This window comes from Mirounga leonina, unplaced genomic scaffold (genome assembly GCF_011800145.1).
Source record: "Mirounga leonina isolate KUSES-001 unplaced genomic scaffold, KU_Mleo_1.0 Mir_268, whole genome shotgun sequence".
In the NCBI taxonomy this organism is placed as follows: domain Eukaryota; kingdom Metazoa; phylum Chordata; class Mammalia; order Carnivora; family Phocidae; genus Mirounga; species Mirounga leonina.
Window position 1 is genome coordinate 8,546,537 of NW_023270649.1, and position 11,751 is coordinate 8,558,287.

Genomic DNA, 11,751 nt, shown 5'->3' on the forward strand with positions numbered 1-11,751 from the left:
TCCTTAGCTTTAGGGCATCCAGGAGTGCCTGAGGAATGTCACATATATCCCATCTTGGGGGGCTTGTGGGGTGTTGGCTTCTGCTTTGTCCTCAGCTTGCCTTCTGTTCCCTCATCAGTAGGTTTTTTGTTTGTTTGTTTGAAGTAGGCTCCATGCCCAGCATAGAGCCCAAGCATGGCTTGAACTCACAACCCTGAGCTGAGATCAAGACCTGAACTGAGATCAAGAGTCAGACACTTAACTGACTGAGCTATCCAGGCACCCCTGGTTGGTAGTTTCAAACTCCATTAAATTTAATTTAATGGGCATTAAAAACATGCAAAAAGGGGTGCCTGGCTGGGCTTAGCCAGTGGAGCATGTGACTCTTGATCTCAGGGTCGAGAGTTCAGGCCCCATGTTGGGCCTAGAGCTTACTTTAAAAAAAAAAAAAGAGAGAGATTATGAAAAAATCATGCAAAAAAAAAAAAAAAAAATCAAAATGTAGTTTGTGTCCTGAAAAGAAATCTTAAATGGAAATCCCAAACTATTATTTCAGGTTGTATTTGTGATATTGTAATGTTGGGGAGGAAAAATTTTCCTCGACCCTCTGGGGTCCCTGGCTGGGTCTGAAAATTAAACTGACAAAGAGATTAACAGGAGGAAAGCATAGCCAAATGTATTTAATGTAAGCTATATGTGATTCGGGAGCTCTCAGAAGGAAGTGAAGACCCAAAGAAATTAGACCTGAGTATTAAACGAGGGGCACCGAGGAGTTAGCAAGACCTGTTTGTTCACATTCTTCTCCCTTTGTCTTCAGAGATAAGGATACTCCTTTCTTTTGGGTATAGGGAGGCCCCCACTCACTTGAGGGTTTTATGACCTGGTTTAGAGCAGAATGGGGTGGGGAGGGCCAAGAGTGACCCTCTTGTTTCTGTTGTCTTCTCAAACTCCTTTATCTTCAATGCCAAGATGCCATGTTTTAGGGTAGTGTGTTCTGATCCCATCAGTAATTTATGGTAAGAAATATACATTTGGTCTTTGTCCAGTTTCTGGCACAGAGCTCCTAAAGTCCTAGTAATTTCCTAAGCCACAGAATGATAAATGCCTTTTGTTATTCATAACAAGTCCCTTTCAAGCATGCCTGAGTTTGCTAATGAGGTTAACTTTTGAAAAGCCCCAGGTGTTCTAAGGATGGGGGCTGGCAGTCTGGGGAACCTATCTTGATTTGAGGTTTCAGTTTTCAGCCCCTTCCCTCCGGGGAGGGAAAAGGGGCTGGAGGTTGAATCAATCACAAACAGCCATTGATTTAACCAGTTGTGCTGTGTAATGAAGCCCCCGTAAAACCCCAAAGGACGGGGTTCAGAGAGCATCCATGATGAACAAGAAGCATCCGTACGTCAAAGGGTGACACACCCCAAACTCCATGAGAACAGAAGCTCTTGTGCTCGGGACCCTTCTGGACTGACCCCTATGTATCTCTTCATCTGGCTGTTACTTATGTCCTTGAATATCCTCTGTAATAAACCAGTAATCTAGAAAAACTGAATTCTGTTCTGTGAGCTCCTCTAGCAAATTAATGGAAACCAAGGAGTCATGGAGACCTCCAATCAGTCAGAATGAATTGTAGGACATTCAGCCAGTGCACAGAATTGCTCGCTGTGTGGAAAACCCACACATTTGGTGTCAGAAGTGAAGTGGTGGTGTTGCAGAGTAGCGAGTGAAGGAGACCCAGGAGTGTGTTTTTCTTTACAGTATTTCTTTAAACAGTTTCCATAAGTGAAGTAGACACGCTTTGTTCTCAACACAAGTACTTTCTTTCTTTTTTTTTAAGATTTTATTTATTTATTTGAGAGAGTGAGAGAGCAGGAGCTGGGGGAGGGGCAGAGGGAGAGGGAGACGCAGACTCCCTGCTGAGCAGGGAGCCCGATGACGCGGAGCTCAATCCCAGGACCCTGGGATCATGACCTGAGCCGAAGGCAGATGCTTAACCAACTGAGCCACCCAGGCGCCCTCAACACAAGTACTTTCTATAAACGATATAAAAGGCCTTAATTGACATATGCTCTGTCTCATAGGGGAAAAAAATCACCTCAGCAAAAAGTAATTGATGATGCCACAGGCAACGCTGTTGGAGGTTTAAGTTCTCAAATGATGGGGCATCATTCAACAAATTCAAGAAACCCTAATCCATCAGTGTTGAAAAGGAACAACATGCACAGAAAATAGCAGGTGTGTTAGCCTTTTCAGCAGATGGGGTGTGCATCCCAGAATGGGCCCAGCATATTACACATATTACAGCACTGATTATTATACTGTTGGGGAATAATATGTCAATATGGAGATGCTCCCTTGTGGAGCATTTAGGATTTCCTGTCATTCCCCTTTCTTTTCCTTCCTCCAGTTTTCCTTTCCAGCTGGTGTGTGCATGTTTGCGTGCGCGCGCGTGCGCGTGTGTGTGTTGCCAGGGACCATTTGGATTTTAAAGGCTGAAAAGTAAGTCAAGTTCTTTTTTCCCAGGGGTTGACCAGTTACCAGCCACTTCCTTCTTCTGGCTGTCATTGCCTTCAGTCTGTCATTGGCAAGGCCACACATTGCTACCAAAGAGGACCTGAGAAGCAGTCTGAAACTGAGATGCACTGATCCATATCAAGGAATTGTTAAAGACCATGGCCAGTTACCAGTTTTCTGGCACAATTTTCTAGGCATTTTTATGGCTTTAAGCATGGTTAAAAATTTTGATGTCCACATAGATACTTGAGGATTTAAATCTCCTATAATACAAAGATGGATGTGCCCTTTTTTTTCAGATGTATTTTGCCTTTATTCTGTAGTCTAATCCTGCAATTTACTCTTGCTAAAGCTCTGCCTTGTGCATGTCATCCGCTCAGCACCAGATGCACATCTTGATCATAGCATTCATCACAGAGTAGTGAAGCATATTAAATTCATGTGTGTGTATATATCTGCTCCCTCTTTGGAGGTACTTCCTATTCTATTCATTTTCATATCTGCACTGTCTAGCACAATGTTCAATACATATTTGAGTTAAATTTAATTTATTCCCTATTGCCTGAAGGGATGAAGTCCAAACTCTTTAGCCTGATAATCAAAACCTTATTTAACTTCTCACCTTACTGTCCTTTGATTACCTACTTATAACCAGTATGTGGAACAAGAAGGACTTAGGGGGTGGAATCTTAAAGCAACTTTAGTTTTGCTTCCTTTATCCCTCTAAATCCACTCTGTAGAGTTGTGTTTTACTGTTATCTAGAGACTCTTTGATAATACAAATCCCTATGGTCATTTCAGGTTGCACAATACAATCTGAATCCGGTAATTCAAATGTCTGGTGCCATCAGACTTGTGCCTGAGCTTAAACCTCCTGCGGCCACAGGCTGTGCTTGACTGGCTTCTCCTGTCTTCTCCTCTGAAGTTTCTCTTCCCCTCTCAGATTGTGAGCCATGGTTTCTGATTCCTCCAGAGTGGAAAAGGAGACAGAACAGGGGTAGGCAAGAAAACGTTGTGTGTGTGCAAGCAACTTATTTATTCAGAGTGTAGTACTGTCTACTTTGTAAGACTTGAGAAAGAACCAAATGGGATAAATATACAGTTAATACTAAAGATGATTCAGATACTTAGGCAGAATTTCCCTTTTAACCCTTTCACAAGTATTTTATTTTATTTATTTTTTATTTTTTATTTTTTTAATTTTTATTTATTTGACAGAGAGACAGAGAGAGAAGGAACACAAGCAGAGGGAGAGGGAGAGGGAGAAGCAGGCTTCCCGCAGAGCAGGGAGCCCGATGTGGGGCTCAATCCCAGGACCCCGGGATCATGACCTGAGCCGAAGGCAGACGCTTAACGACTGAGCCACCCAGGCGCCCCTTTTCTTTCTTTCTTTTTTTTTTTTAATTTTTATTTATTCCTTTCACAAGTATTTTAAGAAGTCAAAATTGGTGAGTAGAATAAATACAAAAGGAAGAGTTTTGTCTACTGACAAGAAGACTGTCCACCTCGCACCAATGATGGTTCAGCCTATAGCAAGGCGCTTCTAGTCTTCCTGTAGACCTGGGTGGGGGGTGGTGGTTTAGAGTTGTTAATGTCCCCAAGTTACAATTACCTTGCTCTTTCCAGGCTTTTCAGCACATCTGTGTGTTTCCCCAGTAAGTCCTATAGTTGTTCCATATTGCAACTAAAACTCATCTCTGGATCAGGAATCTGTTCGCTACATTTAAGGTCACCAAATATGCAAGTCTGTACATCTTATGAAGTTGACTGGTCTTTATCTGCTATTCTAAATGCCAAGAACTGTCAGCTAGGAGGGAGAGCTCAGCCTGTGCTGAAAGACACAATGATATATTTGTACGTAACATCTACAGAACAACTTTCAGTATTTCAGGAAACTTCTTACTTGACTGGTACTGCCAGACAGGTCTACCTTGGTGTCCTCTCTAGGCAGAGATATAAAGTTGATTTTTTTTTTCTTTTTCTTTTTTCCTTTCTCTCTCTCTCTCTCTCTCTTTTTTTTTTTTTTGTATCTTGAACAATTTCATATGTCCTTGTTATTCATTTCTTAGCCCTGACAAATCTGGAAATACCTCCAGCTTCTCCCTGCTAAGTCTGTTTGCCCCTCCCAGTGGTCCTCTTACACAGGATTAAAGCCACGCCATGCCTGCTCACCCTCATACAGTCGCTGACATCTAGTCCCTGGGAAGCACTTCTGCATTTTCCTTCCTGACAGACACTAAGAGTTCAGATCCATCCCAGTGACCCCCTCCAGCACGCAGCACTTTCAGAGAAGCTAGCCAGCTCACCTTTCACGCTTCAGAGTTTTCAAGTGTGAGTCAAACACTCAAACTGGAGGGCACTCATCTTAATTCCCCCGAGGACTCCTTTGGATGATCTTTTCCCCCAGGCATCCCTCCACATTTCACTCCTGATTTGCCTGGTCCAGGCAGGAGAAAGAAAGCACACGGACAATATGAACAGAGTATCACTGTGAAACATTTCACAGAAGTTGTTAGCTAGATAAACAGGTGTTAATGACTGAAGAGATAAGAGGTGGACCCTGGGAGGTAGCAGAGGTAGCCATCGGCTAAAAGCTACCACCATCTCTATGGCTGAGGGATCAGAGGGAAGAGGTTGCCGTTATTAGAATTCAGAAGCTAAGAGAGGGAGCCTCACAAAGCTGGTGTCTCTGCCACCCATACTTCTGGGGAGGGCCAGTGTTCAGCCACAGGATCAAACTGCTGCTGCAGTGAGGAGGGGTTCCTGAGGCGCCCCTAGGGAACCGCATGCCCATGGCCGACCCTTAGGAGAGCAAACCCGTCCTCATCTTCTGCCTCCAGGCTTCTGGGCGCTCTCTAGTGCCCCTATGGAAAGAGCCTATCAGGAGGAGGCTGGCAAAGCAGAAACAGACCCAGAGATCCAGTATCACAGAGCAGAGGATGGAAGAGTGGGTTTTCAGCTGGATGACAGAGACTTTCCTGGCACAGCACCTCTTGGGGTGGGGCTGGACTCATAGCATGTCAACAGCACATTGTCTTCAACAGTCCTTGAAACCCCTCTCATGAGGCTTGTGGTCCCCCCACCATTCCCCCTGGAGGGGCCAGGGTTCCCGGTAGAGTTTCTGCCTCCCGCCCCCCCCGCCCCCCCGCCATAGTCTGTGTGGGTGGCTGGGTTAAGGGTCAGGTAGCTGGTTTTTGGACACCTCTTTTAAAAATTTCTCTTATGCCCAAACACTTTCATTTTAAATATGATCTCTACTGTTTCTTATTACCCTGTTCTATAGCTTTAACTGCCTCCAGCTGCCTCGGTTTCTTCATTATCTACCCCCTCCTCGCCCCTCCCGCCTCCACCATTACCACCACTAATAAGCAGAATGTGTGTCAGTGTTCTTTCTTGCCTTATCTTCCTTATTTTTTATTTATCTAATTTCTTTCAATACCCGTACTGGGGTTGGTGAGATAACAGAAAGGATAGAATTATTAAGTTGGACATAAATCAGAGATTTCAATAATTTCTTTTCCTTTTCTTTTGTTTTTCTTTCTTTCTTTTTTTGGTAGATCTCATTAATTTCTAAGATACAAATTGTGAGGCTTGGAGAGGGCTGGAGCCACCAGTCACTGCATGTCCTCTTGTGTAGGATGCACTGTGTGAGACACTGTATGCTGCTAATTGATTATACAGCAGGAAGCTGTCTTGGACACAGAACATGTATACTTAGTTACATGGCTTAGATGACATTTCCATGCCCTGTAAGTCCATAGAGTCCAGGCCTGTTTGCCATAAAGCATCCTAGACAGATCAGGTATACCTTGCTAAAAGAATTCTATAAATAAGAAATCTCTAACCAGCCATTAATTTGCCAGGAAGTCTGTCAGTAGCATGTTTTCACAAGGATTTATCCAGGTAAACTTTCTTTCAAGAAAGACAATGGAATGCAGGACTGCAACCATTTCCTTTCCAAGGAACATTTCCTGTCCAGCAAGTAAGATGGAACTGAATGCTAAATATGTTGATTGAAGACGAGTGGAACAGAAGGAGCAGAGATGCATGGACAAGCTCATTTGTGTTGGATCTGACTGGTGTTTTCCTTAAGAAGGTAGGGGGAGTCTAGGCCAAAATTGGTAAGCCTCAAGCAAGGAACTGGAGGGAAACTGGTGACTCCTTTTTTTTTTTTTTTAAAGATTTTATTTATTTATTTGTCAGAGAGAGAGAGCGAGCATGAGAGTCGGGCAGAGGGAGGAGCAGGCTCCCTGCTGAGCAGGGAGCCCAATGTGGGGCTCCATCTCAGGAACCTGGGATCATGACCTGAGCAGACGCTTAACTGACTGAGCCACCCAGGCATCCCAAAGCTGGTGACTCTTTCTTTTCTTTTTGAAAGATTTTATTTATTAGAGAGTGAGCGAAATAGAGAGTGAGAGAGAGAACTGTTGGTGGGAGGAGCAGAGGGAGAGGGAGAAGCAGGCTCCCAGCTGAGCAGGGAGCCCGATGTGAGGCTAGATCCCGGGACTCCGGGATCATGACCTGAACCAAAGGCAGACAGTTAACCGACTGAGCCACCCAGGCGCCCCTCAAAGCTGGTGACTCTTAACAGAAGTCAGCAGATACATTGTAAGGGAGGTTTGAGGGTAGGGAATGGTAGGAGGCAGAACCAGCTTTAAGCTCCAGACTGCAAAGAGGAAATAAGTCCCTAGGGATCATGTAGTCCAACCCTTCTTTTTAAAGACAAATAGACTACACTGATTTGCCCCCAGGTTGTTCCAAGTTTGTTAGATGTGCTATGGGAGATCTCCTACGAGGTGTTTCCCAAATTTGGCTGGTCTTAAGATTTGCCTAGGAGATGGGGGAAGCTTTTAAAAAATGTGAAATCCTGGCTCCCACCTCAGACGTACTTGGATCAGAATTTTGGGGGTGGGGGTGGAATTCAGGATTTTTAAGATGCTCCCGAAGAATGCTCTAATGATCTTGGTGGTTTGAGGACCACTTCCCTGTACTACAGATCAAACACAGTATGACTGGGATGCCTGGGTGGCTCAGTCAGTGAACCGTCTGCCTTTGGCTCAGGTCATGATCCCAGGGTCCTGGGATCTAGTCCCGTGTCCGGCTCCCTGCTCAGCGGGGAGCCTGCTTCTCTCTCTCCCTCTGTCCCTTTCCCCCGTTTATGCTCTGTCTCAAATAAATAAAATATTTTTTAAAAACACAGTAGGACTTCCCATGTTGTCCTGTTTGGGGACTATAACACCTAGTCAGTAAGACTCTAGGCCCTTTGGGAGAACCAGCCTTTCCCTCAGAGTCCTGATATCCTGTGAAATGTGTGGTCCATACCATTTGGCACTAGGCAATTACTACTGCAGATAGTTATTTTTCTATTTATAATTACTCTTGTACTAGTCTTCCATTGCTGCTGTGACAAATTACCATGAACCTAGTGGTTTTGAGAATGCAAATTATCATCTTTTTTTTTTTTTTAAGATTTTATTTATTTATTTGACAGAGAGAGACACAGCGAGAGAGGGAACACAAGCAGGGGGAGTGGGAGAGGGAGAAGCAGGCTTCCCGCCGAGCAGGGAGCCCGATGTGGGGCTCGATCCCAGGACCCTGGGATCATGACCTGAGCCGAAGGCAGACGCTTAACGGCTGAGCCACCCAGACGCCCTGCAAATTTATCATCTTACAATTCTGGAGGTCAGAAATCAGAAATGGTTCTCACAAGGCTAAAAATCAAAGTGTTGGTAGGGCTTTATTCCATTCTGGACGCTCGAGGAGAGAATTTATCTCCTTGTCCTTTCTGGCTTCTAATGGGCAACCCATATTCCTTGGCTGAGTCTGCCTCCCTCCATCCTCAAAGCTAGCAACAGCAGGCTAAGTCTGTGTCACCCTACCATTTCTTTAGTTCTTCTCTGCCTCCCCGTTCCACAAGTAGGGACTACAACTACAGTAGTCCCTCCTTACCAGTGGTTTCACTTTCTACGGTTTCAGTTACCTGTGGTCAACAGCAGTCTGGAAGCAGATGCTCCTCCTCCTAACACATCATCAGCCGGTCAGTAGTAGCCTAAGGCTGTGTCTCGCAATGCCCACGTCATTCATCTCACTTCATCTTATCACATAGGCATTTTGATCATCTTACGTCACAAGAAGATTGAGTACTATACGAGAAGATATTTTGAGAGACCACATTCACGTAACTTTTATTACAGTATATTGTTGTAATTTTATTGTATTATTAGTTGTTAATCTTTTAGTGTGCCTAATTTATAAGCTAAACTACTATAGGTATATATGTATAGGAAAAAAACATAGTATATACAGATCTTCCTTAGCTTGTGATGGCATTATGTCCTGATAAATCCATCGTATGTTGAAGATATCAAAAGCTGAAACTCATTTTTTAAAAGATATATTTACCGGGTGCCTGGGTGGCTCAGTCGTTAAGGTCTGCCTTCGGCTCAGGTCATGATCCCAGGGTTCTGGGATCGAGCCCCGCATCAGGCTCCCTGCTCGGCACGAAGCCTGCTTCTCCCTCTCCCACTCCCCCTGCTTGTGTTCCCTCTCTCGCTGTCTCTCTCTCTGTCAAATAAATAAATAAAATCTTAAAAAAAATAAATAAAAGATTTACTTATTTGAGAGAGTGCTTATGAGTGGGGTGAGGGGCAGAGGGAGAGAAACTCAAGCAGACTCCCCACTCAGCACGGAGCCCGATGTGGGGCTCAGTCCCATGACCCATGAGAGCATGACCTGGCCCCAAATCACAAGTTGGACGCTTAACCTACTGAGCCGCCCAGGTGCCCCTTGAAATGCATTTAGTACACTGAACCTACCAGACATCATAGCCTAGCTTGGTCTACCTTAAATATGCTCAGAACACATACATTAGCCTGTAGTTGGGCAAAGTCTTCTGACACAAAGCCTATTTTATAATAGTATTGCCTATCTCGTGTAATTTACTGAATATTGTGCCGAAAGTGACAAACAGATGGTTCTCTGGGGACAGAACGGTTGTCAGTGTATGGGTTGTTGACCCTTGTGATCGCATGGTTGACAGAGCTGCGGCTCGCTGCCGCTGCCCAGCATCAGGAGAGAGGATCATACTGCATTTTGCTACCCCGGGAAAAGATCCAAATTCAAAATTCCAAGTACCGTTTCTACCAAATGAATATTGCTTTCGTACCATCGTAAAGTCGAAAAATCGTAAAATTGGAAGCTGGGAACCATCTGTACAGGGTTTTCAGTCCTATCGTGGTTTCAGGCATCCACCAGTGGTCAGAGTGCATCCTCCATGGATAACGGGTGCTACTGTGTTGTGACTATATGGGGCTCACCTGGAAAACCCAGGCCACTCTCCCGTTGTAAAGTAAGCTGATAAGTGCCCTTCAACCTTAATTCCTTTGCCATGTAATATAACATCCTCGCAGCCTCTGGGGATTAGGGTGTGCACATCGTTGGGGAGGGAGGGCATTATTCTGCCTACGTCATGTCCTGTTTTCCAAATTAGATTCCTAAGAGGACAGGACCACATGTTATTTTAACTAGAAGGGTGTTTTGCCAAAGTAATCATTCAATAATTAATGGTTGAATGGTTGGATGAATTTGCACTAAATGAATGAAAGTGACTCCATTTCCAAGTTTTAGTTCTCTGAAGAGGATTCCTTCACATTACTTACTTCATACACCAGAATAATTTCATGAAGTACATTGTAATCAGGAATAGAACTCATCGGGGCACCTGAGTGGCTCAGTCGTTAAGCGTCTGCCTTCGTCTCAGGTCATGATCCCGGGGTCCCGGGATTGAGCCCCACATTGGGCTCCCTGCTCGGCGGGAGGCCTGCTCCTTCTCCCACTCCCCCTGCTTGTGTTCCCTCTCTCGCTGTGTCTCTCTCTGTCAAATAAATAAATAAAATCTTTAAAAAAAAAAAAGGAATAGAACTCATCGTTTCGCTGTAACTCATCTCAGTGTCCAAAAAGATATTCTTTCTGCTTATTTAAATCAATATACATGCTCCCGGAGCTATTGCCGTTTCTCCAGGATCACATGCTCCTCTCACTGTCGGTTGTAAATGTTGCACTCCTTCCAAAGTCCCTGGAGTGTCTGGCAGGATGAGTCCAGCAAGATCATCTTCCTGTTTAGTCACTGTTGTTGGAAGCAGAAATCAGCATTCTTTTGTCAGTAGTACATCATTCCTGTCTGTTGCTTTCCACCCTCTCAGCATCTTAAATTTAAAAAAAAAAAAAATCAAGGGACGCCTGGGTGGCTCAGTTGGTTAAGCGACTGTCTTTGGCTCAGGTCATGATCCTGGAGTCCTGGGATCGAGTCCTGCATCGGGCTCCCTGCTGAGCAGGGAGTCTGCTTCTCCCTCTGACCCTCCCCTATCTCATGTGCGTGCTCTCTCTCACTCATTCTCTCTCTCTCAAATAAATAAAATCTAAAAAAAAAAAAAAAAATCAAACAATACATGAATACAAAAGAAAATGGTATTGGCTGTTTTCACCCCAGTATGAAGCCTGAATAGTGTCTTGATTTATTTAGAAGCAACCTTCTTATGTTCTAAGTCAAAAAGTTCTTTCCTTTCTAAAAAGGGGGAAATAATAGTTTTCTGATATCTCCCACAATATTGTCATACTTCCTGAACTCCATATTTTAAAATTTAATGAATCAATCAGGGAGCATTTTTTTAAGCACTGTGCTTGATAAAAAGACCTCTAAGACACAAACCTCACCTGAAAGCGGCTTAAAATCTAGTGGAAATATATACAAAGTTGGAAGAAAAGAAGTTTCTGTACAAAGAGTAGAATTAACTGGACCTTTTCTGTGCTATGGAAATACTTGCATCTAATAATCATAATGCTATTTTAGCTGTAATAGCCTCAGTTTGCCATGCAGGGAGTTGAAAAGAAAGCATGGATATGTAACAATCATCTATGATTTCAAAATATTTTCACTGAGACTTAATTTTCTTACCAATCTAGTACTTTTCTAAAGCAAAATCAGTAAGTAAAACCAACTAAGTTGAATTTCACTTTCTCCTGTTTAACCTTTTCTGTAATGCCAAGTGACAATTCCTTTGATTCACACAGACTCTCACTTCGATCCCAAATCCTCCTGAATGCTTCATCTCTTAAATCTCCAGTTTCACTTAGTTTTAAGTGTCCAACTTGTATGAATGCAGCTGATTTTTTTTCAAGTAGGCTAGATTAAACATTCTAAGTGGCCACACTTACTTGGATTACACTGGAGGATCCTCTTCTAATGATCATCATTTCAGCCCCTAC

The 11,751-nt window shown here is 43.8% G+C and overlaps 1 long non-coding RNA gene across 1 annotated transcript; it reads left to right on the plus strand.

Annotated features, from left to right (window-relative positions):
* The first annotated feature begins 2,015 nt into the window (after nucleotides 1-2,015).
* Nucleotides 2,016-6,661, plus strand: LOC118026707. The gene is made up of 3 exons (XR_004683660.1): nucleotides 2,016-2,208; nucleotides 2,381-2,472; nucleotides 6,408-6,661. It is a non-coding gene; the product is annotated as an uncharacterized LOC118026707 (long non-coding RNA).
* The last annotated feature ends 5,090 nt before the right edge of the window (nucleotides 6,662-11,751 follow it).